The sequence below is a fragment of the Zea mays genome, chromosome 5 (assembly GCF_902167145.1).
Source record: "Zea mays cultivar B73 chromosome 5, Zm-B73-REFERENCE-NAM-5.0, whole genome shotgun sequence".
Lineage (NCBI taxonomy): Eukaryota > Viridiplantae > Streptophyta > Magnoliopsida > Poales > Poaceae > Zea > Zea mays.
In genome coordinates this window covers 91,592,590-91,605,348 of record NC_050100.1, presented here as the reverse complement: position 1 = coordinate 91,605,348, position 12,759 = coordinate 91,592,590, and the positions used below count along the sequence as shown (strand labels likewise).

General features: G+C 43.2%; 1 pseudogene; it reads left to right on the top strand.

Annotated features, from left to right (window-relative positions):
* The first annotated feature begins 806 nt into the window (after window positions 1-806).
* On the top strand, window positions 807-2,523 carry LOC103626700 (uncharacterized; annotated as a pseudogene).
* The last annotated feature ends 10,236 nt before the right edge of the window (window positions 2,524-12,759 follow it).

The following is a 12,759-nucleotide window of genomic DNA, read 5'->3' as shown; positions in this document are numbered from 1 at the left end:
GGGAGGCTGGCGTCGTTGCGGGCAAGGAGCCCGACGTCTGCTCGACGATGGAGGGCGTCACACTCATGCTCGACGAGGAAGGTGCACTCGAGATCAAAGAAAACGGGGGCTTCACGATCATGTAGTCCGGGATGTTTGCGATCAGGGAGCCTGGCATATGCTCGACGAGGGAGGGCAGCACAACCATGGCGACGTTCGGCGGCGTGGCCATGATTATGTCCGTCAGGCTGGGCACAATTCTGTCTGGCGGCGCCAAGATTTATTGCATGACAATTGGTTGCTAGGTATAGTGCTGCCAATCAAGGGTTGGATTGCAGTTTGGATAATAGGTGGGGGGACTCATTTGTAAAAATGCAGCAAGGATGGTTATACACGTTAGATATAGATCCAGTGGTCGGCGTCGTGGTTTGCACAGGTTTGCACGAGACGTGCAGTTTGCACCTGATCTGCAGCCTTAATACTGATGCATTGCTACACTGATGTTACAAGAAAAAAAATTATTGGTGCCTTTGTCTCTATTTTAACTAGCTATTTCACTACTGTCTTTTATAGTGTTTAGGTTATAACCAATGACCTCTGTTAGAGTTTATAATTTAAACTCATTGATTGAAAAACATTTAGTTGTGATGTCACTAAAAGGTGAAATAAATTTCTTATAGTGTGCATTATTATCCCTTTTTCATTTCTAAGTAAAATTCTTAACGACTTCTGTATAATAATGATTGGATTTATGACTGTTATTTGCACTAACATCTGGTCTAATTTCATTATTCTTGAACTTCTTTTGTGCCCATGCTTCATTACACATGTAGGTCGCTCGAATGCAAATGTCCGGCCTAGCATCCAAGTGACCTCAACCACTGTTCATCCCACGTGTGTGTGGAGCTGATGAACTTGTCGATGTGTACTGATTTTTTCCCATATGTTTCTAGCCATGCTTTAATTGATTCTTTGTCAAATTGTGCAACTTGTGCAAACCATATGATTACTTGGTATTATTGCTTTGATATGGACATCCAGAAAAATATTTAACTTCAAATATCTTTGGCTTTAGTGACTAGTGACCGATGTACTTTAGCGTATCCACTAAAAACCATGAAAGTCTAGGTATGTGTCATTTGGCATTAGGTTTTGTGATGTAACACTTGACTCAACATCCTCTAATATGTATATCTGTTTTGACATTATATTTTTGCACATGACTAACCTTTGGGCATCTCTGTTTTCATATTACCAATACACCAATGATGTTAGGCAAATTCCTCCAGCTCGAGTACTTGGAGATTACATAGTCTTCTCCATTGTTTCTCTGGACTTTGAGGTATTTGCCATCGTGTTATTCATCATGGAAGCTTAAAATATGACACAAAGAAACTCCTAATATTGTTTTATTTTTAAACTACGCAGACAAAAAGGGTAGCTATGCTAGATGAGATCCTGGATTATGTGAAGTTTCTAAGGCTTTAGCCTTTAGGTCAAGGTTCAGCTCATTATGCTGACATCTTTGGTCAAGCTTAAAATGTGAGTGCCCTCTGGGGAAAGCTGGCAGCAGAAATCCTAATGCAGAACTAGGACGTAGCTTTGGAGGAACTCAACCGCTTGAAGGAAATAATTGATTCAAAGGTTCTAACTTCAATGTTTTGTTCTGTGTTCTTTGTTCTTTGTGTACACTATATCACCAACCATGTTCCTTCCTGATCTTTGGGCAGAACTTCTCATCACCTCTGAATCAGCTCTAGAACAGGATATGGCTGATGCATTGGGCTCTGTTCATCTTCTTTAACCATGAAAATGGTAGAAATGGGATCATTGATCTGTTCTTCCAGGATAGGTTCGTCTGTTACAATCTCAATATTTGTCATTTGCTGACATGAAATTACAATTTGTACCATTCTAGCAATAGTAGTTTTGGGAGCGGCATTTTATTATCAACAGTTATTGAAATATTAAAACATTCTTCGACATCTCCACATTTCTATTTAGATGCACATAGATATTTTGATTCATAATTAGTGAACACTGCATTTTTTATTGACAAAGTTCTTAGTTTTTTACTCTTAAATAAATGTATCAGGTGATATACATGCATGTTTAGAACTACACTGTTTTCCACTAGTAGGTTTCACATAATTCTTTTTTTTGGAGAAATTTGAGCTTGATCCACACTCGTTCTTTTGCAACTGTGTAATCCAGTTTGAGTCGCTACTATTTTTTGTCTTTAAGATTATGTATGCTCAGAATATACTAGTAAATTTACATTCACTTGTTTCCCTTGCAGGTACTTGAATGCTATACAGACAAATGCACACCATCTTATTAGGTATCTAGCTACTGCAGTTGTTGTCAACAAAAGGAGAAGGAATATGCTTAAAGAGTTGATTAAGGTCATTCAACAGGAGCACCATAGCTACAAGGATCCCGTAACTGAATTTCTGGAATGCTTATATGTTAACTATGTAGTTGTGGACTTTTGAACAATAGCTGGAGTGATATGAAACATTAGTGATGTAGTTGTGGGCTTTTGAACTGCTTCAAGCTAGAGTGATGTCGTTGTGGTGCTTTTGTGACTGATCATCTCTGGAGCTTTTGTGAATGATCTAGCTAACTATCTGTAAATGATCTAGTTGTGAATGATATTATAATTGTGATGCTTTTGTGAATATATAATTGTGGTGCTTTTGTGTTTATGTGATGGATCTATGACTGTGGTATACTGATTAACTACGTATATATATTTATGATTTGTGTATAAAAATCTGTGATTTGTGGTGCTTAATTAAATGTATATTATTATTAATAACAACTGTAAAAAGGGCGACTTTCTGTTGGTTGCTAAATGTATAGTATGAAGACTTACGGTTGGTTGCTAAATCTATAGTACAGCACCCCACGGTTGGTCGCTAAATGTACAATATTAGCAACAGACGGTCGGTCACTAAAAAGATGTCGGTCGCTAAAGCCTTTAGCGACAGCACTTACAACAACCATCCTTATGGGTCGCTAAAAGTTTTTAGCGATCAACCGTAGGTCGCTGAAGGTCGTTTTAACAACCAACCGTAGGTCGCTGTAAGTGAACCGTCGTGTAGTGATTCACATATGTCGTAGGCTAATAATATTTGTGGAGAATGCAAATAAAGCAGGCAGTGCAAAAATTCAATGGATCAAGCATAAACCATAATGGCTCTTATAATAGAAAAAAGTGCAAATTGAATGGTGGGACAATGGATACTAAGAAATAATAAACACCACAATGAACCCATGTTTTGATTGTTTACTGCCATAGGGTAAATGATGAAAGAGCAAAGCAACCATTCATTACTGAAAAGGACGAGGTCCACACTTAAACACATGAGTTATCCATTCTTCTGAGGACATTGACAGTTCATAGATGCTTCCATTCTTTCAATCATTTCCCCCTGATCCCAAGAGAGTAGACACCTCGGCAACAGTAGCAGACGTAGACACACGTAGTCTTCTAGATGCATGATGAATTACTGATGGGTGAGGACTGCTGCTAGGCTGCTTGCAGGTGCAGATGATAGGGCGTGTTCAGTTTTGTAGATATTGGGCAACCTATATTCTGAAACAGTCATTATTACTACAATGAAGCTCACAACATAACACTTGAACCTGAGTTTTTGTCATCCTAGATCTGGATACTTGGAGTTCTTTATATAAAATTGATATCAAGTCACCTCACCTTTAATCTGTATCTTTTAATTATGAGTTGAAAATTATTTGAACATTGACATGAACTGGCTTGAATGTAGAATGCAGTGAAAAATATATTTTCCATACTAAGATACATAATATATGTGACAATTCACACATATTGAATATCAGTGCCTCTTTCTTTATTTTGTCATATGTCCTTTATATCTGATAAATCAGTACTGCATTAGTCAAGCTAACACTCAAGTTAACAGTGACTCAAATGTTAGAACATATGGATGCCTATAATTTATGCCAAACTATGAGCGGTATTTTGGAACTCATTCAGCTATGTACATTTCCTTCTAAATGATATACATAATTAGCCCTAGATTGGTTGTACATGGTGACACATGTACCAGTATTTTTGAACTTCCTAGAGACCTTCCACTTTTTTCCATTTTTAGCTGTTAGTACTTAGTAAGCAGTACAAATATGAAAACATATTTTGCACTTAAATTACGATCTAAGGTCAGCTCATCGAGTATCTCTCACAAGCTATCCTACCATGGAAAATCTCGTAGAGGTACAGAGTTTAGCAAAGCAAACAAAAATGCAGAATTAAATACATCGTTTTTAGATTTTCCTAGAGGCTGGAGGCTAGAGTCTAGCAATTCTTAACGAAGAAAACAAAACAAATTACCTTCCTCCATCCACATCGGGGAGACCACGGTGCTGAGAGATGGAATGGCTCTAGGTGACGTCCCAGACAAAAGGAGAAGGAATCAAACGACATCAATCTAGGTAGACAGATAATCAGATAAATAAGAGAAGGTGGGGACGTGAATTCAGAGGAGGTTAGGCTGGGAGAGGAGCAGTCGCTTTCCCTCGACATAGAGCTACCTCAAGCACGGACATCTCGCACGGATAGGTCGAAAAGATGGTGGGCTCGTACCTTCTACCGAAGCACCTGGTCAAAGGAGCAGCGATTGGGGAAGCGCATTGGCGTCCGCAGCCATTGGGGAAGGGCGCCATTGATGGGGAGAAGGCAGCGCGTGGGGAGGAATTTGTGGTGCGACTGCCGGCGTTGAAGGTGGACGAGGATTTGGGGCGAGAGCGGCAGCCGCAACGTGTGCATCTCGGCAACCGTTGGGGACGGGCGCCATTGGTGGGGATATAGTGATAGAAGACGTGGCCCGATCTTCCGTGAGATACGATAACTTGATTGAGTGGAGATCTCGATGTTGATGATCAAAGGCTCTGAGCGAACGGTTCCTCGCAATCACTACACCACGGCTCCATTGGTTATCACCCATGACACACGAATGACCTCGCTACGAAGGCTTATCCCTGCAAGTGCAATCAAGAACACAAGCAAGAACATGAAATAAACGCAACCAAAATTGTATTGATTACGGGATGGGGTCTCACAAACCGATGACAGTGACACTGTTCGATGACAGAATTGATCTAAGCAAAACCCAAAACCTAATGTGGCGGCGGCTGCTGAATAAATAGAGTATTAGGGCATGCGTGACCCCTGGACTCGCCCCTAATGGGCTTCGACGCGATACACGGCCCAACGGCCCAACAGACAGTGTCGCAGCACCAATACAGAATCTGAACGCTGAATTATTTCGACGATTCCCGTTGACTCCAGATGAATTTTAAGGTGGAACCAGTTGGGTTGGTTAGATAACCTCCTTATCATTCCAACCATATCAAGTCCGTCGCAATCGGAGTCCGGATGCATCCTGGGCATCCATTTTAGTGCGGACTGGTCCTAGAACCCGAGATGAAGTCGCAACCGAGTCGGACTTGATCTCCTTCCTGTTGTGGCCGCCCTTGCTGCTCCTCCTCAACACCTTGGCCTTTCCCAAGTCCTTGCTGGTCCTCTCCAAGGTACCTAATCATCAAAACATCCATGTCCTCAAGCGTAAGCTCTGAAACACAATTGACTAGGGTAGAACGTACCTGGAGATTTAGCTGTCGTGTACGAGATCGTGTTATCGGTCCATTCATTGTATGTATAGAAGTGATGTCCTCATCATCCTCCTCTTGAATTGGAGTCGTCCTCGACTCGATCTCATCTTCGTCACCCATATATGGCTTCAAATCTGAAATGTTAAACGTGGAACTAACCCGAAAATCTGGAGGCAACTCAGGTGGTAATCCAGGGGGTATCTCAGAGGGAAACACATCCATATACTCTTGCAAAAGGTTAGCAATAGCCGGTGGCAAAGCAATAGACGTATAATCAATGGAATAGAAAGCATTTTTGCACACTAAGGCATAGCAAAGTCCAACAGAGGCATGTAACTCATCAAGATCAGATTTAGTGGCTAGCAAAGTAGGAGTTTTTAACTTAATAGGTTGCTGATTTTCAGACTTCAAAACACCTTTTTGCTTAGCATTAGTCTTTTTCTCATGTTCAAGGTGGACAATTTCAGTGGGATTCATAGGAAGCAACACAATTTTCTTTCCCTTATGCATGAAAGTATATTTATTAGATCTACCATGGTGAATAGCATCAGTATCAAACTCCCAAGGACGTCCCAGTAAAAGAGAGCAAGCATCCATAGTCACCACATCGAAATCAGCAAAGTCATGGTAAGAGCCAATAGAAAAATGCACCCTTGCTGTTTTTGTTACCTTGAACTTACCGCTGTTGTTAAACCATTGAATGTGATAAGGGTGGGGATGCTCTCGTGTGGTCAAGCCAAGCTTCTTGACCACCTCAATGTTCACCAAGTTGTTGCAGCTACCACCGTCAATGATGGTATGTACACGGCAGTCCTTGACGATGAGGAGCATGTTGAAGAGGTTGTGGCGCTGTCTGTTGTCGTCGTCACTAGCCATGACACTCAAAGCTCGTTGCACAACCAAGGCCTTATAGGTCTCGGTCGCTGTTGTACCAAGAACCTCTTCATCACCATCATAAGTCTCTGCAATGTTAGCTCCAACAGTATCTTCATCTTCCACATCAGAAGCACTAACATACCCACCATCACCAGTAGCAATGTATGCCTGTTTGCTGGGGCAATCTTGCTGAATATGGCCAAGTCCCAGGCAGCGGTGGCACTTGATGTCGGAGGAGCAGCCTGTAGAAGAGGTGGTCGTAGCAGGTTTTGCTGCAACACCCGAAGGCACCAAGAACTTGCTGTTGTCGTGTCCCTGTGATGCCAAAGGTGCGGTGCTGCGTGTGCCGCTGGTGGAGGAAGATGTGGACGTCCGTACGCCCGAAGTGGATGACGCCTTGGCTGGCGTCGGTGGCTGGTGTGGCGAGAAAGTGCTGCTCCTCTGCTGTTGACGACCCTGCAATTCTTTTTCTGCCAACATAGAAATATGGAACAAGCGTTGTATAGAATGATATTCTTTATAATCAACAATATCCTTAATCTCCCGCCTCGATCCCCCATAAAACCTAACCATTTGATCCTCCTGATCCTCAACTACCCCACATTGTAGCATACCTTTCTGAAGCTCTTGGTAGTATTCTTGTACCGACATGTCTCCCTGATCTAAGCGTTGCAATTTTTTTCGAAGATCACGTCTATAAGAAGGGGGAATAAAGCGAGCTCGCATCTCCTCTTTTAACGCATTCCATGTTTGTGGTGCAGCACGTGTGTTAACAAGTTCATTCCACCAAATGATAGCAAAATCTCTAAATTCACTAGTGGCTTGTCTAACCCTATGCTGCTCAGGAACAAGATGGGAATTAAAATTTTGTTCTACCGTCATCTCCCAGTCTAAGTAAGCTTCAGCATCATAAGAACTCATGAACGGTGGAATAGAGAACTTAATCTTAGCAAATGGATCATGGTCTGGTTCAGGATTATGATGACGACGTCTACCATTACCTCCCATACCTTTTCGATTACGTGCGAGGCGTTGTCCCAGCGGTGCATAAACATCGTCGTCATCGTCGTCGTCCACAGGAGAGTGAGCTGGGGCTGGAGTTGGTGGTGGGGGACAAGCCTCCAGTACGTCCATGCGTGTAACAAGTTTAGCAACTCGTCGATCAAGCTGCTCATACGATGTCGCCGCAGAGTCATGGTATTTTTTAAAAGCTTCAGTCATCGCGCGCATCATCTCCTTCAATTCCATCTGAGAGACACACTCATCGTCGTTAAGCTTAGGCCCCTTGTCCTTGTCCATTTGATTCTTTGGTCATGCATGGTTAGCACAAAACAGAGACAAAAAGGCAACAAACAATGTGAACCCTACAACTATCTCTTAGGATGGTGGAATACAAATTATGAAGCGTCTTACCCCGCTCTTACAAGGTTCTTACCAGCACTGCAGGTGGCAAATGATGACCGGTGTGACTGTCCAACGAGCGTGGGTGTGATTGCAAAGGAGTACCTATTCTGCTCGAGAGAAAGCTGGGGCTCTGGGAAGGCTGACTAAATATATATATGTGGCACACAAGTCAATAACAGATAGCAATGCTGAATAAGTGTTCCAAGTACTCGTCCTAGTTGCTGGCCTAGAAAATGTAATAGAACAGTTGGACCAAGGCATAAGAAAGGAGGTACAAGTATCTAGGTGCAGCAAGAAAACAGGCTTGGGGCAAAATAATCACAGAGGTGCACAGAACGCTGGCGTTTCTGTTCATGTGCTACTCTTTTCTTTTTTTTCTCTTTTTTGCGATTTTTTTCAAATATTTTTTTATATTTTTCTCTTCTGCAGCAGCACATAAGAAGAAAACACACCAAGTTTCAGATTTTTTGTGCAATGACGCGTCCTCTGGAATTTCTACAAGTTTGCCCTAAAATCGGAATAAATGTTTGGAAAATGAGAAGTCCTATTTCCAAGCCGAATTTGAGAATTTTAAAAACAGAGAGTCCGGCAAAGCCGGAAATAATCAGATGCAAAATTTAATTCTGTGCGATTTGAAAAAATGGGCCCGATTCGAGTTCCGAGGCGAAAGTTACGGCTATTTTAAGTTTGGACTCCGAATCAGGGTTTCTGGCGAGGTGTTGGAAGGGTGGGAGTTCGGTTTTGTGGATAGGGTCGGTTTTAGAGATATGATCTATTTTGTGGATAGGGTCAGTTGTAGAGATATGATCTATTTTGTGGATAGGGTCGGTTTTAGAGATAGGATTTGTTTTGTGGATATGGTCGGTTTTAGAGATAGAATCTGTTTTGTGGACAGGGTCGATTTTAGGGATAGGATCTGTTTTGTGGATAGGGTTGGTTTTAGAGATAGGATATGTTTTGTAGATAGGGTCAGTTTTGTAGGATGGAAGCGGATGGACAGAATCAAACTGAACCAAAACAAATCTAAACCAGCAACCAAACTCAACCTAGAACACGAACTCAGAACGGCGGACTCTAAAACTGAATTGTGCAAAGGCTAAGGCGATGGTTTTAGGTCGGAATAAACTGATCGTAATTATATATTTTTTAGCTTTTTGTGGACTATGGAACGAAACAAAACTAATTTAAAGGTAGGATTATACCTCACAGACAACCTGAAAATCTGATACCAATTGATAGTAGACACGGCCTGATCTTCCGTGAGATACGATAACTTGATTGAGTAGAGATCTCGACGTTGATGATCCAAGGCTCCAAGCGAACGGTTCCTCGCAATCACTACACCACGGCTCCGTTGGTTATCACCCGTGACACACGAATGACCTCTCCATGAAGGCTTATCACTGCAAGCGCAATCAAGAACACAAGCAAGAACAGAAAAGAAACACAACCAAAATTGTATTGATTACGGAATGGGGTCTCACAAACCGATGACGACGACACTATTCGATGACAGAATTGATCTAAGAAAAACCCAAAACCTAATGTGGCGGCTGCTGCTGAACAAATAGAGTATTAGGGCGTGCATGACCCCTGGACTCGCCCCTAATGGGCTTCGACGCGATACACGGCCCAACGGCCCAACACATGGTGTCGCAACACCAAAACAGAATCTGAATGCTGAATTATTTTGACGATTCCTGTTGACTCCAGATGAATTTTAAGGTGGAACTAGTTGGGTTGGTTAGATAATCTCCTTATCTTTCCTACCATATCAAGTCCGTCGCAATCGGAGTCTGGATGCATCCTGGGCGTTCATTTTAGTGCAGACTGGTCCTGGAACCCGAGATGGAGTCGCAGCCGAGTCGGACTTGATCTCCTTCCTGTTGTGGCCGCCCTTGCTCCTCCTCCTCAACCCCTTGGCCTTTCTCAAGTCCTTGCTGGTCCTCTCCAAGGTACCTAATCATCAAAACATCCATGGCCCCAAGCGTAAGCTCTGAAACACAATTGACTAGGGTAGAACGTACCTGGAGATTTAGCTGTCGTGCACGAGATCGTGTTATCGGTCCATTCATTGTATGTATAGAAGTGATGTCCTCATCAGATAGGTCGAAAAGATGGTGGGCTCGTACCTTCTACCGAAGCACCTAGTCGAAGGCGCAGCGATTGGGGAAGCGCGTTGGCGTTCGCAGCCGTTGGGGAAGGGCGCCGTTGGTCGGGAGAAAGCAGCGTGTGTGGATGAATTTGTGGTGCGGCTGCCGACGTTGAAGGCGGGCGAGGATGTGGGGCGAGGGCGGCAGCCTCAGCGTGTGCATCTCGGCAGCCGTTGGGGAAGGGCGCCATTGGTGGGGAGAAAGGAGCGCGTGGGGAGGAATTTGGGGTGCGGCTGTCAGTGTTGAAAGCAGCGTGTGGGGGGAGGAAGCCGCGCGTGGGGAGATAGGCGGGGGCACGGTGATGCCTGGGTGTGGACGCCCTCACTGTGAACTTAAGGTGTAGTAGAGATGACAACATAATATTATATGTGATTAACGTGTGTTTTACAGAGACAAATCGTAAGTTAGGTCGCATTATAGGTAGATGTACTATAACAGTGAAAACAATCCCGAAGATAAGAACTTGAAGCAACGACTAAAGCGACGAAACAAAAAGTGAAGATATTCATATTCCGAGTGTCAAGGAGTTGCAGACACTCATTATATAGTTAGGTCTTTTATTTTGTTTTAGCCGTACTATAAAGAGGGGTTGTCGATGAGTAGTTTGACCAAGAGAGTTCTAGTGTAGTGTTGGTGCATATTCACACTCACATATAGTGCTAGGTGTCACTCTATAACATACTCACAAGTTAGAATGAAAAATGATTTGAAAAACAGAAGAAAACAGAAACTAGGGTTTCTGGCTTTGGGGCACCGGACTGTCCGGTGCACTCTCCGCCAGTGAGACAAACCTGGCCCAGGGAAGAGTGGTTCCCTGCGCAGAAACCCGAGAGCATGCAGTTCGGAAAATGAATTTTAGTGGCACACCGGACAGCGCACCGGATTGTCCGGTGCGCACCGGACTATGACTGTTCACTGTCTGGTGTGCCGTCTGCCCAACGGCTAGCTGTCAGAACTAGTCGTTGGAGTCGACCGTTGGTGCACCGGACTATCCGGTGCGCCCATGCGCAGCAGAATTTGTGTAACAACTAGTTGGTGGGTGAGGGCTATTTATACCCCCTCCACCCACCATATTGATTGTCTTGCTGCCCACATTTACTCCTACACATTGGTAGAGCAGTGGAAGCACCACAAAGCCTAGTGAGGTGATTAGAGAATCTTAATCCCGCATTTGGACCTCATTAGCGCTAGCGAGAGCCACCTAGAGCACACACCGCATGCATTAGGCTTCTCTTGGTCAAGTGAAAGTCTACGACTTGTTACTCTTGGTGATCGGCATCACCTAGACGACTTGGTGGCGTTGGGAGCTCGGTGATCACCGTGGCGATCTTGTTGGTGACCCGACTCAAGTTTGTAAGCGGTCGTGAGGGATCCACCGCACCGGAGTGGCAAAGGATCATCTCATAGTGAGCACTTGGTTCTTGCGAGGACCAAGGGGGAGCGATACCCTTGCGCGAGTGCTCCAACGAGGACTAGGGGAGAGTACCGACTCTTCGATACCTCGGGAAAAATTGGAGGAGTCTTCTAAACCTTGCTTTACATTTCGCACTTAATTCAAGCATTTTACATTGTGTATTTGTTTAGCAAGTATTTGAAGTATTGTCTTAGCATTGTTGTATTTCTAGTATTATTCTCTTATTGCTAGTTGTTGGGGTGAAGTTGGGCTCTTGCTTAGGTTTTAATTAGTGTTGATTTTTAGAAAAGCCCAATTCACCCCCTCTTGGGCATCATGATCCTTTCAATTGGTATCAAAGCCTTGTTGCTCTTAGATTAGCTTAACCGCTAGAGTAACGATGTCCGGTGCGGTTGGACCTCCTCCCGTTTTTGATGGTGACGATTTTCCATATTGGAAAATTCGTATGGAAGCTTATTTAGAGGCTATAGACATTGGTGTCTACAAAGCCGCCACACAAGGTTTCCTCGAACCTAGAGATCCCACTAATCTTGTAGGAGAAGAGTTTAACTATGAGAAATGGAATGCCAAGGCCAAAACACTCTTTTTAGAGGCCTTTGCAAAGATGTGTTTAATAGAGTTAGAAACCATAAAAATGCTCATGATTTGTGGATGGACATATGTGCTCTACATGAAGGAACTAGAAGTGAGCATGAGAAGAGATATCACATTGCTATGAGAAAATTAAATTCTTTTGAGATGCTTGCTAATGAAAATGCCAATGCTATGTACTCACGTCTCAATATTCTTGTAGAGGAAGTAAATGGCTTGGGGCTTACACAAATTTCACTACTGGATGTTGTGAGGAAGATTCTCAGTGTCCTCCCAATTGACAAATATGGACACATTGTCACTGTGCTGCAACAGATGGATCTTTCAATTGCCACTCCTACACAGATTTTGGGAAAGATCAATGCTCATGAGATGTACATGCACATCAATGACGAGGATGAGTCATCTTCCAAGAGAAAGGATTTGGCTCTCAAAGCAAATCAAGAAAGAAAAGGAAAATCTAAAGTGCAAATTGAGGAGGAATCCTCAAGTGATGATGATCTTGATGCTAACATTACCTTGATGGTGAGGAAGACCACCAAGATGTTAAAGAAGCTCAACAGAGAAGGCATCAAGTTTGACTCAAGAAAGAAGAAATTCTTTTCCAGTAAAAGAAAGCCCATTTCTTAAATGGATTGCTACAACTGTGGAGAGCTTGGTCATCTTGCTCATAAATGTAACAAGCCC